Genomic DNA, 16,900 nt, shown 5'->3' on the forward strand with positions numbered 1-16,900 from the left:
AATTGGAAGGAAAGGAACCCCTGATGATGGTTAGGGATTTCAGCACCACACCGCAACCACACCGAAGAGATATGAGAAGCAAGCTGCCGATCTCATCATCTCCACCTTGCGCATCCCGTTGCTTACGGAACCCGCTTGTCCCACACGTGTAGGCATTTCGGTGACTCGCGACACGTGCCAAGAAAGCCATCTTAGAGATACTTGATGATTTTCTAGGGAGGGAGGGCAGCCTTCTCAAAATAGAAGAGACATCGGGGCTAGTTGGTTCCGAGTCATAATTAATAACCAGCGCTAAAGGCGTGGACGAAGAGCAAACAGGACGAGCGCTGACTCGCAACTAGCTTTTACAGAGGGAAACACAGAATATATTCAAGCCAAGCAGCAATAAACAACCAAAATTATATGTCATGACAGCCCTGTGCACGTCCACTGTTCAAGAAATGCAGCCTTATTTTCTGTTAAAGCAATCGAAGGGTCACTGACACATTCTTCCCCTAATCGCATGATATGACTGGCCTCAATGATTTCCCGGTTGATCTTCGCCGGATGGGCATCCAAAATAACTCTCTGTGAATGAAAAGAATGGCATCCATTACAACCCTTACAGTGCGCAACAAGGCCTAACCCCCTACTAATCTCTAGTGATGTCTCGTGTTAATAATAATAATTGGTTTTTGGGGAAAGGAAATGGCGCAGTACCTCTCTCATATATCTTTGGACACCTGAACCGCGCCGTAAGGGAAGGGATAAAGAAGAGAGTGAAAGAAAGGAAGAATAGATGCCGTAGTGGAGGGCTCCGGAATAATTTCGACCACCTGGGAATCTTTAACGTGCACTGACATCGCACAGCACACGGGCGCCTTAGCGTTTTTCCTCCACAAAAACACAGCCGCCGCGGTCGGGTTCGAACCCAGGAACTCCGGATCAGTAGTCGAGCGCCCTAACCACTGAGCCACCGCGGCGGGGCATGTCTCGTGTTCCCATAACCGAACATTAACACATCTGCCAGTTTGACGTACATGCAATTTGTCACATGATAACAAAATTATATATATAACACCCACTTTAGAAGGAAAATAAGAATTCTCATGCTTCACCCGACAAGCGTTTCTTTTTTGCTGTTTTGTTCTTAACCATTATACATATTTTCGACAACTTATTCGGTGCTGAGAACACCACACCAACATCATAGCTTGGGGCCCCATTTTTCATATTATGTGACAGGCTATGCACATATGGCAGAATAACAGGTATTTTATCTTCTCTCTGTCCAACCCCCTGATGCTCCCGCAAAACTGCGCTAAACTGTTTTACCTTGTTCAGCAACTTGTCACGCTTTCTTTTGTCACGCTGGGGAAACCCAGCGTTCAATTGCTGCGTTTGATGATTGTGTGGTTTTGGTGCTGCTTCGTATGGATATATTGTGTTTTCCTGAATAATGTTAGTTTTGTGTGAGCGCTCATCCTGTTTGCTCTTCGTCCAGGTATTTAGCATTCTTAATTCATTAGGCTCCTAAGAATAGCGCTTCTGGCGAAGAAAGCGCCGTTATGGAAACAATGAATAACTGCGCAAAAAGGACGGGAAAAGAGAGCCACACAAGAGAAGCGCAGTTTTTTTTTGCGCAGTTATTCATTGTTCCCCTAATGTCGTACCAACTAGCCCCTCACCGCACGCTTCAAGAAAAAAAAAAGCTCGTTAAACATGAAGCCTGGTGAAGCTGACCGATTGCCATAAATTGCGAACACATGAAATAATGCCCTCATTGTTCACCGGCGGATATGCGGAGTGGGCTAAACATCCAGAAAATATGCAACGCCGACATGTGGCAACACTGCAAACTATTGAGGAGATCCCCGCAGTAGACAATCTCCTCGTGCACTTGTGGGAAGCGCGGCAGAGTCTCGCCCGTCGGTGGAGGAAACAGAAGACAAATCAGAAACTTAAGGCTTGTATCGCAGAGCTAAGCGAACAGATTGCAGCGTATGCTGCCCAGCTCACTGACTCAAACTAGTTAGGAGCTGCAACTCTGCACTCCGACGGTGGAGCTCGAGAAGGACTTGGCGTCTCTTCCGTAGTGTCACTGACCCCGCTCAAAGGAGATGGGCGACGCAACGACAGCTGGGGCGGGCGTTTCATGAATACTAAGGTACGACGGCACAACTAGTGGACACCCTGTGTTATGGATAGCTCTGTCGCATCGAGGACCTGGTTGGGTCTATGTATGCATATGCAGGTAAGCACAATAAAAATATAGACGCCCATTCTGCTTTGCATGAAGTTAAAGCTGCACTGACAAACATACACAAGGGTACGGCTTGGTACCGCGATCGGACAACAGTAGGCGTTAGCGGACAGGGCCTGCCTACATCTATTGAAATAAAGCAACAAGATCTAGGACGGACCTCCGCTCCCTCCAGACTAAAAGACCTCCGTGGTCACGTTCACACCGAAATCGAGTAAAGCCGTGAATACGGACAATCTGCAGTCCATTATACTGATCAAGGCATGGGAAACCTTATGTGACGAAGGCTAGGGATCGCCTCTCTATATATATGAATGGTAGGTTCTCGTCGCTGATTCTGTGTTTTGGTTCCGCCCACATAGGTTGGCGCACGACGTCCTCCTCCAAATACGCAGCTACAAACTCAGACCTATCGCAATGCATCATATCAGCAAGGTCATTCTCTCTCTTGACCTTACGGGGGCATTTAACAATGTCCATTAGGGGAGACTAGTCTACAACTAGAACTCTATCGATAGCGGATCAAAAGCCTTTTGATACATCCCAGTCTACCTTTTGGGACACAAGTCACACCTCCGTATTGAGGATGAAGAATAATATGAACACAATACCATAGGAACCAGGGGTACGGCTCAGCAGCGATCCTCTGAGCGCTTCTGATCAATATTGGAAAGATGAATCTTCTGTAGCAGCTAGCCCGGGTGGAATGAGTAAGGCGTCCACTCTACCGAGACGGCATCGCCATTTGGGCCACAAAATGAGCATTGGAGAAATGGGGGACCGCTTGTACCGGACTGCCATCACAGTGTATGCATATGGAAGCGTTTGTGGGCTACAATGCGCTCTAGCAAAATCGGAGCTCATGCACCTCAGAGCAAACATCACAGTCAAGGTAGTATTCGACCTCTCCGTCGCGAGGTCAAAAAGAGAGGTAGAGGAGCTCCGGATCCCGGGTCTGTTCATCTACAACAGGCTCAGAGCATACACCACCATATCCAAACTCACACGAGCTGGCGACGAGGTCGGGCGTAGCATCCACCACGTCTATAACAAGTGCAGGGGGTTCCGGGACTGGGAAGCACTTCGGCTCACCCAAGCCTTTGTAACCTCGTGGATCCTCTATGCCGTGCCGTATCTTCGCACTACCGAACAAGACGAATGCCTGATAGGCGCCATCATGCGTAAAGCCACGATGCAAGGGTTGGACTAACCGGTGCCTACCTTCGATGAAAAATTTTGGCGTCGGGGTGCTTAACTCCTACTCGGAGTAACGGGATGACCACTTCATGAACCAAATGCACGCGGATTTCGTAGATGGGCTCCAGGCGCCGTCTGCTAGACCGCCTACTCATTCAACATGAGTAAACGTCGAAAGAGCGGCTTCAGATCTCTGAGCTCTCGAGACAAAGACTGTGGGTACATCCGCTTTCGACTGATCTTGATGCCGAATCGCGTGAAGGCAGAAAACAGGCGCACGCTCGGCTGCTAGAACGGCTATACAGTGAAAAACAAGAGGTATACTAAGAGGTATACAAGATTGGGGGAGAGGGTAGATTGGTCGAATTTATTCCAGTGACCTTCACTACGGCACCTTTCTTGCACTCTTCTATCGTTCCTTTCTTCGTCGGTTCCCTTACGGTGTGGTTCGGATGTACAACTAGATATGTGAGACAGTAACTGCGCCATTTCCCTTCTTCAAAAACCAATTTTCTAGACGTATACTACGTATAGACATAGCAGGACTATCGCCGAAAGGGTTTTATACTGCTCCTGTAGTTCACCAGGGAACACTGGTTGACGGGCTCTCCTTTTGGGCTCTCAATTCCACGCACGCTGATGAGAAAGCCATTGCGCTAGTCTCTACAGATCCCAACTCCAGGGTACTCACTACAGATTCGCGTTACGCCTGTGTCGTTTGCTTGGCAGCCGAGGTATCACCGTTGGCCTACCACCTCCAGAAGCGCGGCAGTCGCAAGCAGCAACCCCTGCCCCAAACGCAGCATCTCAGCTCCTGGCCACCACAGACTGAGAGGTAATGTGGCCGCTGACGTTGCCTCCCGAATGGGCACCCATAGGGCACCTTACATCAGTCTTTCTGGTTCAGAGCATATCAGGTAAAAGCTTCTGCCATTTCAAGAAATCTATAACGACTACTGAGAACGTCATCGTTTGCTTCTGCTTCCCAAAATGTGGATGAGCAAAGCTCACTGAGCACAGTGCAGACGAGTACTGTAATGTGTCCACCAATTGCCAAACACATTCATCCTGAATTCGACGGGCAGTCTCCAAACCGTGGAGAAGTTAACGATAAGTTCCACAGGGTGAGGGCATATTAGAAGAATCCTTCCCTCCGTCTTCTCTTTACACCGATAGATGGCCGCCCTATCCAATTACTCAGAGCTAGAGTCTCACGGGGCTCCAGTCTAACGCACTCGGATGGCGGCTTCGTCCTGCGGGGACCCGGTCAAGGAATGTCTCTGACCTGAAGAGCTTGTTTCGGCTCGCAAACTCTCAAAATTGAATAACACCTGCCCATCCGGCACGCTTCAAGAGTACAGCGAGAAGTGGAACAGTTTCCTTTGCTCAAAATAAATTTTCACAGAAGGCTTATTTTCACTCAAAACCGGGTTCGAACCCGACCGCGGCGGCTGTTTCGATGGAGGGGAAACGCAAATACCGCCCATAATGTTTGGGATGTCAGTGCACTTAAGATTGAAAAATTATAATAATAATTGGTTTTTGGGGGAAAGGAAATGGCGCAGTATCTGTCTCATATATCGTTGGACACCAGAACCACGCCGGAAGGGAAGGGATAAAGGAGGGAGTGAAAGAAGAAAGGAATAGGTGCCGTAGTGGAGGGCTCCGGGATAATTTCGACAACCTGGGGATCTTTAACGTGCACTGACATCGCACAGCACACGGGCGCCTTAGCGTTTTTCCTCCATAAAAGCGCAGCCGCCGCGGTCGGGTTCGAACCCGGGAACTCCGGATCAGTAGTCGAGCGCCCTAACCACTGAGCCACCGCGGCGGGGCAATTGAAAAATTGAAAATTTGTTTTTTGGAGAAGGGAAATGGCGCAGTACGTCTCACATATCAGCGGACACCTGAACCGCGCCATAAGGAAAGGGATAAAGGAGGGAGTGAAATAATAATAATAAATGGTTTTGGGGGAATGGAAATGGCCCAGTATCTGTCTCAAATATCGGCAGACACCTAAACCGCGCGCCTTAAGGGAAAGAATAAAGGAGGGCGTGAAAGAAGAAAGGAAGAAAAAGGGGCTGTAGTGGAGGGCTCCGGAATAATTTCGACCACCTGGGGATCTTGAACGTGCACTGAAACGAAGAAGGTGGTGCCGTAGTGGAGGGCTCCGGAATAATTTCGACCACCTGGGTATCTTTAAGGTGCAGTGACATCGCCCAGCACACGGGTGCCTTAGCGTTTCACCTCCACCGAAACGCAGCCGCCGTGGTCGGTTTCGAACCCGGGAACTTCAGACCAGTAGCCGAGCGCCCTCACCACTGAGCCACCGCGGAGGGTTAAATATCGCCACGTTGTCAAAACTTTTCCGGAGCCCTCCACTATATATATATATATATATATATATATATATATATATATATATATATATATATATATATATATATATATATATATATATATATATATATATATATATATATATATATCCTCTTCCTTCCTATCTTCGTTCCCTGTCTCTTTTTCTCTTCCCAGACAGTGCGCGGTTCGGGTGTACACCGAGATGGGAGACAGTTAGTGGACAGTTTCCTTTTCTTAAACAACAATTTTATTTCCACTGACAATTTGTCTTCTTTCTTGAAACACCTATGTGTTGAAGGCTGAAATATTTCGCAAAATTTTTTTAATGACGTTTTGAAGTTTACGCATTAAATTGGCAGTTAATGGAGAATGCAAGGTGCTGAATTTTTTTTAAGCAGCACATGCTCAAGCAGTTAAAAATAAACTACACTCGCTCAAAATGCCAGTACTCCTTCGAGTGTTTCGTGCAGTGTCGTTGACTGTACGGTGGGATATCCGGATGGCTCCATTGGCAGTGCGTTCTTCCGAAGGATTGGCTCGCATTGCATGTTTAGCGTCATGTTTGCTTTTGAATGTCATGATATCCGGTAACCATGGCATGGCGATCTGCCTGTCCGCTATTTTTTTTAATTGGTTTTGAGGGAAAGAAAAATGGCACAGTATCTGTCTCATATATCGTTGGACACCTGAACCGCGCCGTAAGGGAAGGGTAAAAGAGGGAGTGAAAGAAGAAAGGAAGAGAGAGGTGCCGTAGTGGAGGGCTCCGGAATAATTTCGACCACCTGGGGATCTTGCCAAAATCGATATCTAAACATAACTGAGCGAGCCCGGCAGGATGGCAGACTCAACGTTTGTCAGTCATTTCCAAAAATTTGACCCGCGTGGCCTCCGAAGTTTGACCTCGGCCGAATCGGACCAAAATCGATTTCTAGCCGGAATTGAGCGTCCCCGGAACGATGGAGACTAAAGACAGAACGTCCCTACCATCACGCAGATACGTACATCGGCATTTGACAACACCACTTTACAACGCGATTAGTGGGCAAATATATAGAGAAGTTTATTACTCTGTTTTAGTACATTGTTTCTATATTGTTTATAAAACAGCACTTTCAAAGAAAACCAATTCGGACAGTGTCGGACTGTGAACTGCTCAAAAGCCTTCCCCGCTATTTGTGCCGATTAGCATTTGGATACAAGAATGTATATATACAGGGTGTCCACGCCAACTTTACCCAGACTTCAAAATATGCCGCGGAACTCTAACACGACGCGACCAAATGCATGTTCCTGGCTATTGTATGGAGCAACTCACACTGTTTTTTGTATTATGCTTAATTGCATAATTCATCATCATCATCATCAGCCTTACTACACCCACTGCAGGGCAAAGGCCTCTCCCATGTCTCTCCAATTAAACCTGTCCTTTGCCAGCTGCATCCACCCTTTGCCTGCAAACTTCTTAATCTCATCCGCCCACCTAACCTTCTGCCGCCCCCTGCTACGGTTACCTTTCTCTTGCAATCTACTCCGTTACCCTTAAGGACCAGCGGTTATCTTGCCTTCGCATTACATGCCCTGCCAAAGCCCATTTCTTTCTCTTGATTTCGACTAGGATGTCATTAACCCATTATTGTTCCCTCACCCACTCTGCCCGCTTGCGGTCTCTTAACGTAACACCTGTCATTTTTCTTTCCATGGCTCGCTGCGTTGTCCTTAGCTTGAGCTGAACTCTTTTCGTTAGCCTTCACGTTTCTGCCCCGTAGGTGAGTACCGGTAAGATAAAGCTGTTGTACACTTTTCTCTTGAGGGAAATTGGTAAACTGCCACTCATGATCTCCGAGAACTTGCCATATGCGCTCCACCCAATTCTTATCCTTCTATTTATCTCACTCTCATGATCCGGATCAGCTGTGACTACCTGCCCTAAGTAGACGTATTCCGTCACAACTTCTAGGCTCTCGGTGCCAATTGTGAACTGCTGTTCCCTTGCTAGGATGTTGAACATTAACTTGGTTTTCTGCATGTTAATTTTTAGACCCATCGTTCTGCTCTGCCTGTCTAACTTATCGATCATGATTTCCAGTTCACCTCCTGAGTGACTCAGCAAGGCAATGTCATCAGCGAATCGCAGATTATTTAGGTGTTCTCCATTTATTCTTATTCCCGACTGTTCCCAATTCAGTCCGCGGAATACCTCCTGTAAACATGCGGTGAACAGCATTGGAGAGATCTTGTCTCCTTGCCTGACGCTCTTCCTTATTGGAATTTTATTGCTGACTTTATAGAGGACTATAGTAGTTTTGCAGTTGCTATATATATCTTCCAGTATTTTGACATAAGGCTCTTCTACCCCCTGATTACGCAATGCATGTATGCAATTGCATAATTAGTAGAGACTAATTAACAAACTTTGCTAGCAATGAAGATAGGTGAAAAAGTCCAATGAGAAAGTTGTAGAACGATCCGCGATACGTCCAACTGAACAGTCTAACTTTCCATCCGACATATATCGGCTTTTTTTCGCTCACTGCAGATGGCCGCGAAATAGACAAAGTGCCACGTGACATGCCAGCTTGCGCGCCGCAATTGCAGTGCTCTCAAACGTTTTGTGTAGGAATGAGCAGAACATTTAGCCTGGTGTGCTGCCGCTTAAAAGGTGATAGTGCAGCAACGCAGCAGCTGGCTGTCCGATATAGGCAAGCAGTATGCTTCCCTTGCGGCGCTTGATAGCGACAATCACGGTCTTTATTGCTTGTGCTCGCATAAATCGTGCAGCCAGCGCCTACGTCGCAGCCCTGCCACCTTTTTAATGAGCAGCACACCGGGTAAATTGAGCTCTTCGTTCCTACGCGGAACGTTTCAGAGCACTGGAATCGTGGCGTGGAAGCGTGTATGTCACATAGTATTTTTGTATTTTGCGGGTATCAGCAGAGTGCGAAACAAAGACGATGCGTAATCGATGGAAAGTTAGAGACCTTTCAATTGGACGTCTTTCGGACCGTTCTACAAGTTTGTAATCGGACTTTTTCGCCTTTCTTCTTTGCTTGCGAAGTTGATTAATGATATTGGCTAATTACATTATTAAGCACAACACAATAAACAGTGTGAGTTGCCCCATGCAATAGCCAGCAACATGCACTTGGTCGCGTCGTCATACAGTGCTGCGGCATATCTTTAAAGGTTGGCTAAATTTAGTGTGGACACCCTGTATATTTGTGGGAGAAATTAAATTACCTTTCTGAGCGGAGCGTTTCGCAAAGTTCATTTCAATGCGCTATCAACATTGGTAGATTTCACTGTTCGGAGTACTGCATGGCTTCCAAACTTCCTCATCGTGTTCCCTCATATTCTTTGCTAATAATTCAGCCGAAAAGTAGACCTCTGCTGAAACGTCTTCCTTGCGAAGCGGCTCGGTGATGTCATTTCTAGGTTTCTGCATATTCTTTAGGTGCACAGGTTCTGTTGTTTGCACGGCCATGTGCAGCGTTTAAATAGGAGGCAGCGGTGACGCAGGTAAAAGTGGTGACTACGGCACGACGGTGCGCATGTGTTTTCCGTCTTTCTTTTATAGAATTTTAGTTACGATGAAAACACTGTTTTCTCTAGTTATACTATAACTTTCGAGCGCAAATTTTCTTCGTGTATCGATACATAAGCTTTTTCACATGCATCCGTATCTTCAGCCTTATAGAAAAATACTTCCCGTGTGTATCTCTCCGTCAATGCTTGTCTTGGTTTGAAAGCACTACCCTTGAAAATATATTTATAGAAATGGAGTAATTACTCATTCACATCGACCCATGCGCAGCTCTACGGCTACAAAAGAAAGACTTAAAGCTTCCACGGAAACATCGTAGTGAAAGCAAAATTCTTTCTGGTCCGGGCTTCGAAACCTGAGTTCACCGCTTCAGCGGAGCCGTCGCTCTACCAACTCAGCTGACAGGGACGGCTAGCACGAGTAGGGCGAAAAAGAAATGAATGATACTTGAAAGTGGGAACACTGTTGGCAAATTTTTTTTGCGAGAATTTCCCAAGGCGGAGTAAGCATGCAATATTTGGGCAATTCACCAGCCATCATTATTTACCCACTTTTACAAATCTATCCCACTTGGAGGATTCTTCTGAAAACCTCAGAATATATCGTATGGATATGCTTCACAAATGATGTTTTGATGAACGATCAGCGCTATTGTAGAGAGCAAGTTTTTCCACGAGGTCCTCAGGTCAATTGCGCATTGAAGTCGATGCACAATGCTATTGCACCAGGTGCCGCGGACTGTAGAGACACGATTGTGCTAAATTTTTCTGGGAGAAAATGTTTTTTTGCCTATAATGCTTTATGCCGCGACCCTTTATCTCAGAAACTACATCTGCATTCTCAGGCACAGCATCAAAGAGAACGTGCCCTTGAACCTGGCGCCCATCAAAAGTGCTGGAAATTTCAATGCTGCTGCTGGTGGTGGTGTGGCTGAAAGGAAGAAAGAAAAGAAAGAGCACGGGCCTGCCTACTGGCTCTAGCCGAGCCACGCTCGCTGCCGCATGCTGCTGCTCGCTTGAACCCGCCTCATAGTCACGTGAGTAAAAAATAAAAACAGGAGTAAGGTTTTAAAGCAGGTCAACCGAGTATACGTTCAAAAGCATGTGTTCAGCCTGGTTTGCCTTGCGGGTCGTCGGCATGCCTTGCGCCGATATTGGACTCCGGGTAAGCTTTGATAGAGGTTTGGTCTGTTCGTTTCGCAGATGGAAGTTGATGAAGACGACAATGTTTAATGCACAGCGCAAGAGAGTGTCGCAAGGCGTAATAAGCGGTGACGACCGCATGGTGCCCTCGTGCAGTGGCCTGTGAACCTCATCCGTTTGTGGCGCCGCGGGTTCGAAAGCCAGTCGCAGCAATGTTTATCTTTTTTCCACATGGCCTGTTCTTACGGTGAGCTCCCAAAGGTCACCTTCAAGGACAAGCTTCACATATCCTGGGCGAGCCGCTTAGACCTCTTCGAGTCCTGCTTTCGCATTCACACACAGCATCTCTTCAGGTTCTGTCGCTGACTGAACAAACAAGCCGAAAAGCTGCTGTTGAATTTTACGCTCAAAGTATAAGTGCACACGAGGGAGTGCCACCAGCGGGGTTCGCGCGTATGCTTAGCGGCTTGGGCTTCGTGAATTGCCTCTTCAGACAGTGTCGCCGTTTTCACATTTTCAAGGTAACAGTTACTGCGTCTGACTCTCGCACTGCGGTTCATGTGAGTGGAACTCCGGATCGTCATATCGCTGCACTTTCCGCACCTGCTCGCGGCGTTCTTCGCGATGTTATTCCAAGCACTGGTTCCATCGACCTGTCGTGTTCGCCACTGTACGCAGCGACAGAGGAATCGCACTAACGTGCCATGTTCACAAGCGCCGGAGCGCTGAAAGGGAAACAGGTAACTGCATTGTATAGCGTGGAATAGGAAAACATCCTACTAACGGCAAGCGTTGCATGGCTAGGGAACCAAAATTATAGACGAATTTAAACACGTGGTTGATAAAGTTGTTTATACGTTTACGGACCACTCCTCTTGTTTCTTCACCACAAATCTGTATTCAGAACAGATCTTCGCAATTGATATTGCAAACTATGCTCTCAGGAATTTAAAGTGCTCCTTATACTATGCAATATTAAAAAATCATTTACTATGTTTTGCACAATACTCACTGTGCAAGGATTTCTGGTCAATAAATCCACAAAGTTTTTGAAATTACTGCTTGGTGTCATTCCATGGAACCCAGGCAACGTAATTATCTTCTCCGGCCTCTCAGTGCGGGTGCGCAAGTTTTAGTCCATCTTTACGTGCCGCATATTGTTACTCGCTTCGCTTTTTCCCGACGTTTCCCATCAGATCCATCGAGTAATTTTCCAGACCAATTTAGCGAATGCGTTGCCCACACTGACTCTGTCCTCAATAGGACTTTATGCATGGGGTGTATTTTGCTGTGCGTCTTATCGCAATCTGTTTAGGAACAAAATTCTAATTTTCAGTGTCGCAAAAGCGTTTGTAGAAAGACTTAATTTCGATGCTTCCCCTCCCGCTATTTGCCGCTCATTCTACTTGGTATTGCCAGGACAATATGTCCTTACGCGGGTGCGAAAAATGTTACTTTCGCCGTGCACTAAAACTTTCTTCTCCAGGTGACATACGGAAACATTGGCCATTGAAAACTTGTATTGAGAAAAAAGGAAATTTCGTCTCATCTGTAGACTGCCACATCTGTGATCTTACTGAAACAATGGAACATTGCTTCGTCTATTGTAACAAACGCAATTCTGTTCCAGGATGTCTTGCAAGGTCCTTGCAAAAGCGAATTTGACTTCCCATAGCAGTCGACACCTAAGCGCAGTGCAATATGTTGTTGAACCTGTTGCGAGGTTTTTTCTAATAGGACTACACAGTTTATGGAAGAATAAAACGATGGACCGGCAATGCGAATGAGTTGTTTCGACAAATATCTTTTCTGCAAAACGATGGTTCATCTCAGAAAAGTGATCGAACAGAAATATTTTAAAACGGTGTGGCACTTCCTCTTGGTGATGTGCTAATTCTTAACTCCTCTAGTGCTCTGGTGACTTTTTGAGATGTGTTCTGTTTTAGATTAAGATATTTCATATAAATAGAAAAGAATGTGAGTGCAATAAAAAGAGACCACTGCGGCGACCCGCATTGGGAGAATTGACGCCTTTTCCACAGTCGTCGCCTCTCTTCCGTTCTCTATTGAGACGTCTAAGCGCTCTTTGTCGTTGGCTTCTGTTTTTCAACGTTTTTTCTATTGCTGATCAGTTTTTCGTGTACCTTGACATCAATTAACACTTTTTAACCTTGTTTCTCTTTTGTAGCCTCTTTGCTTTGTTTTATACTCTTTCGACGTCTGAGGCTACTTTGACGTCTTGCCGTTACAACGAAGTCGATGGATTTTACTCGCCTCTAGTCACTGCAAATTAACCAAAGCTTTTTGTCTGTTGGCTTATCGTTCAGTAATCACATCTTATTCTGTTTCAAAGCTTCATCCGGCTTGGTTGCGTAATTTCTTATAATTTTACGTCCTCGACTCTTTCGAAGTCCAACCACTATATCGACTTCCGTGGCTATTTCAACGTCTAATCGAATTTTTGCCGCTAATCAATAACTGTTTATTCCACATCAAGCAAAGTTAACGCGTATCGACATTTTCATGATCCCCTATCACATGCAATGATTCTTTTACTCCTAACTCTTTCTGGAAAGGCGCAAGGGCTCCTGACACGTTTTGCGTTCACTTTAAGCGGACACTAAACCATGAACATAGCCAAATAATGCTTTCGCATCAATACCAATTTTAAAAACGAAAGGTTTTGTAGCCTATGGCTCGCGGGCTCACTGCGTTTACTGCGCAGGTCCTTGGTTCAATACTAAGCGCTCGCTGAAAAATTTGCTGTGGTTTAAACGCAACTGAGCCTGATTAGAGAGCGAAAGATGTGGTGTATCGGGCAACTAGAAGCTTCGTGGCGTCTGTAATCCGTTGAATCCGTTGCGTACTCTGGATATTCAGTGCGCCCACTCTGGTACCCTGGCAGGTCACGCTTAAATTAATGATTTAGCGCGAGAGTTTGATCACCCAATCAAAGCTGCGGTCTATTCTACTGCCCTCTACCAGTGAATCGGAAGGTCAAAGGCCAAGTGGTGCGAAACCATGCTGGACCACATATGGTAAGGTCTATAGCCACACTTCACCTCTGGCTCACTTGAAGGTCAACCGATAACACACGACGTAATCGGCTTTACTTAGCATAGTGAAGCTTGCGCTCCAAAAAATTTTATTTATTTGGTATATTGCCAATATCTCACGGTCTACTGCCGACGACGTGCGAAATCGTGGGGACGTAACTTACAAATTTTGTGCCATGGACGCATAGGGGAGGCAGCCACGACGTTCCCTCTCTCCTTCCTCGCTTTTCCCTCTATGGACGAATCCGCAAGAAAAATTGAAGATTGGTTTGTGGGGAAAGGAAATTGGGCAGTATCTCTCTCACATCTCGCCGGACACCTGAACTACGCCGTAAGGGAAGGGATAAAGAAGGGACTGAAAGAAGAAAGGAAGAGAATGGTGCCGTTGTGGAGGGCGCCGGAATAATTTAGACCACCTGGGGATCATTAACGTGCACTGACATCGCACAGCACACGGGCGCCTTTGCGTTTCCCCTACATCGAAACGCAGCCGCCGCGGTCGGGTTTGAATCCGGGTAATCCGGGTCGGTAGCCGATCGCCCTAACCACTGAGCGACCGCGGCGGGTAAGGACCTGCAAGCCCAGCCAGCGATTTCGACATCTCAGTGGACAGCCGAACCGTGCCAAAAAGGAAGGGAGGAAGGTGGCGCTGAAATAAAATGAGAGTATGTGTTGCCGGAGAAAAAGAAGAAGTGTGTCTCTGCTAAAGTGGCTGCACAGTGCTCTTGAGAAAAACCTCGCCATCCACGTAAATACGTCCCCAATTTGAAGGGAACTGCATCCTCGTCTTCTGAAGAAGCGCCGCACGTCCTCCCACCGTCTGAGGCCTCCTGGGAACCATGCATGAGTGCAGCTGAGCTGGGCACTGACGCTAGGTTTAGTGCCTCCGCTGCCACGCTGCCGCAGGTAGCTATGCCGGCGTCTCTCGTGGCATCACCTGCCACGCAGTCGACACCTGATCCGCGGCGCCAGGTCCAGCTTTGTGCTCCCGGTTCATCGGCAGATGCACCCCTCCTGCCTTCCCGAAATGCCGGACTGCTCGTGAGTGATCTGCCACCAGGGCACATGGCCATCAACTCTACACCACCGGATGGGCCTCAAACCGCACGGAATGATGAACAGGGCATTCCAATGGACTTATCGGCGCCTCTACTCGTGCAAAAGTGCCCTCGCGCAACTCACAAGCGGCCCTCAAACGACAGCCAACCGATTCTACCCTCGGCAAGTGAAGTTGTCTTACGATCGAAAACTCGGTGGAGCCTACACCCGGATCGTCTTCTTACAAAGTGACCATTAAATCACTGGCCAACAAAAGACTCACGGATATACCCAACAAGATTTTACAAGCTAACTTGGACGCGTGCCTCGGAACCAAAGGTTTTCGGGGCTTCACAGCCAGGACAAAGTCCAACACCATTGCAGTGTGGCTTGCGACTCTGACTGCCATAGAACGGCTGCAAACACTCACCAGTATTTCACTGACAAGCGAAATCGCAGTGCCAGTACAAGTGTAATTAGTTGAAGGCTCCGACTTGCAGCGCTGCGTCGCCTACAACGTCGATATCATTGAGGATCAAACTGCCCTCCAGCGTGAGCTGTACTGTCCCACGCACCGTGTCATCCAGGCCAGACTCATGGGAAAGGGGCGCTCTTGCATAGTCACCTTGCAAGGCCCTCTGAGACTGCCAGCCCGTCTGTACTATTATGGCTGTATTTTACGGCCTCGGCCATATAAACCGAGTGCGATATATTGCTATAACTGCTTCCGTACTGGACATATGCGCAAATACTGCCCCTTCACTACTGCCGGTGAAAGTACGTCGGAAGGGAAATTGGCTTATCGATGCGGCCTTTGTAAATCCTACGACCACGAGATAACATCTCCAAGCTGTCCGACAAAACAAAAGGCAACACAACAGGCTCGTCGTCGAATGACTAAGCATTGGCCAATACAAGACAGTATAACTTCATTGCAGACATCCAATCAGTTCGCAGCTTTCCGGTGGGATGACGACGAGTGGCCAGCGCTCCCTGCGCACACCTCGCATGATCCTTCAGCTCAGCAGTCTTCTAACGATACTATGCGAACAGAACGCATTCGAAAACAGCCAGCAAAACAGCGGAGTGTGCCTGAACTACCGCAGGACGATATGGCCGCAGTCGACGAACAAATCGCATGTCTTTTAGCGGAGGTCACCAAGCTCCGGCAACACCGTGAACTGCTCGCTCGACGTAGACGGGCAGCGGAATGATCCGCCGCATCTATCAATGGCGCAGCAAAATCGCCTTCCTGCCGCACACCAGTGTCATTTCCTGCCGCCTCTTCCCAGATTACCGCAATGCCACTGGACAACTCTGCGACTTATTTGCTCCGGTTTATAGTCAACCAGTTGTCCAACCTGACGTCCGTGATTCTACAGCGCTTGGGCTAGCAACTAGAAATGGAATGTTCCAGTCGTGCTGGTGTGCTGCAGTGGAACTGCAGAGGCATTTCCACGAAAGTGGGAGAGCTCAAGACCCGACTACAAATTCATAAGCTCCAGGTATGGGTCATGCTGCTACAGGAAACAAAAGCCTTGCCATCGATTCCAGGCTTCAGTGCCTACATGTCTCCTTCAATAATAGACCGTCGAGTACAAACTGCTGCTCCCTCGGGAAAGGCGGCGGTGTATGTGGACTCACGTTTTCCGCATGTACGCCTTGCTCTCGAAAACTGGTGCACGTCGTATCAAGAGGTAGTGGCAGTGGCGACGAAACTTAAGAAGGGAACCGTTGCGGTCGTTTCATTTTACGTTAGACCAGTAGGTGGTGCTTCATCCCGTATTAATCTTGGCTGGTTAACAAATGTCCGTCGGTAGTATCCCGGGTGTCCGATTTTAGTCGGAGGTGACTTTAACGCCCCTCACCAGGATTTGGGGTACCCCACTTCAAGCCCTCGTGGCAGGCGTGTGCGGGACGCCTTCACGGATGCCCAATTTGTGCTGCTCAACCATCCTGGGACAGCAACACGGCCAGTGCGTCAAACTCGCAGTGCTTCCTATGCTGCAGACTTGACGTGGTGGTCGGGACCGGGTACTCCCTCCTGGCACATGGAGCCAGACTGCTGGGAAAGTGATCATCACCCTATAATCATCGGTCTTCACACCTCACATTTCCGACCTTTACGCTACAAATGTTCTGTGATAAACTGGGACAGTTTCCGCTCCTGTATGGGCAATCTCTACTCAGATTCTTCGCCAATCCTTGTTGAGCGCATACAAACAGCGCTCAACAGTGCTATAACTACCACCTGGAATGATGTTGGTCGACCGGCACCAGACCTCGGCCTTCTTAACTTTTGGGCGGCACGCTGTCAAGCCGA

Source organism: Amblyomma americanum, chromosome 5 (assembly GCF_052857255.1).
Source record: "Amblyomma americanum isolate KBUSLIRL-KWMA chromosome 5, ASM5285725v1, whole genome shotgun sequence".
Taxonomy (NCBI): domain Eukaryota; kingdom Metazoa; phylum Arthropoda; class Arachnida; order Ixodida; family Ixodidae; genus Amblyomma; species Amblyomma americanum.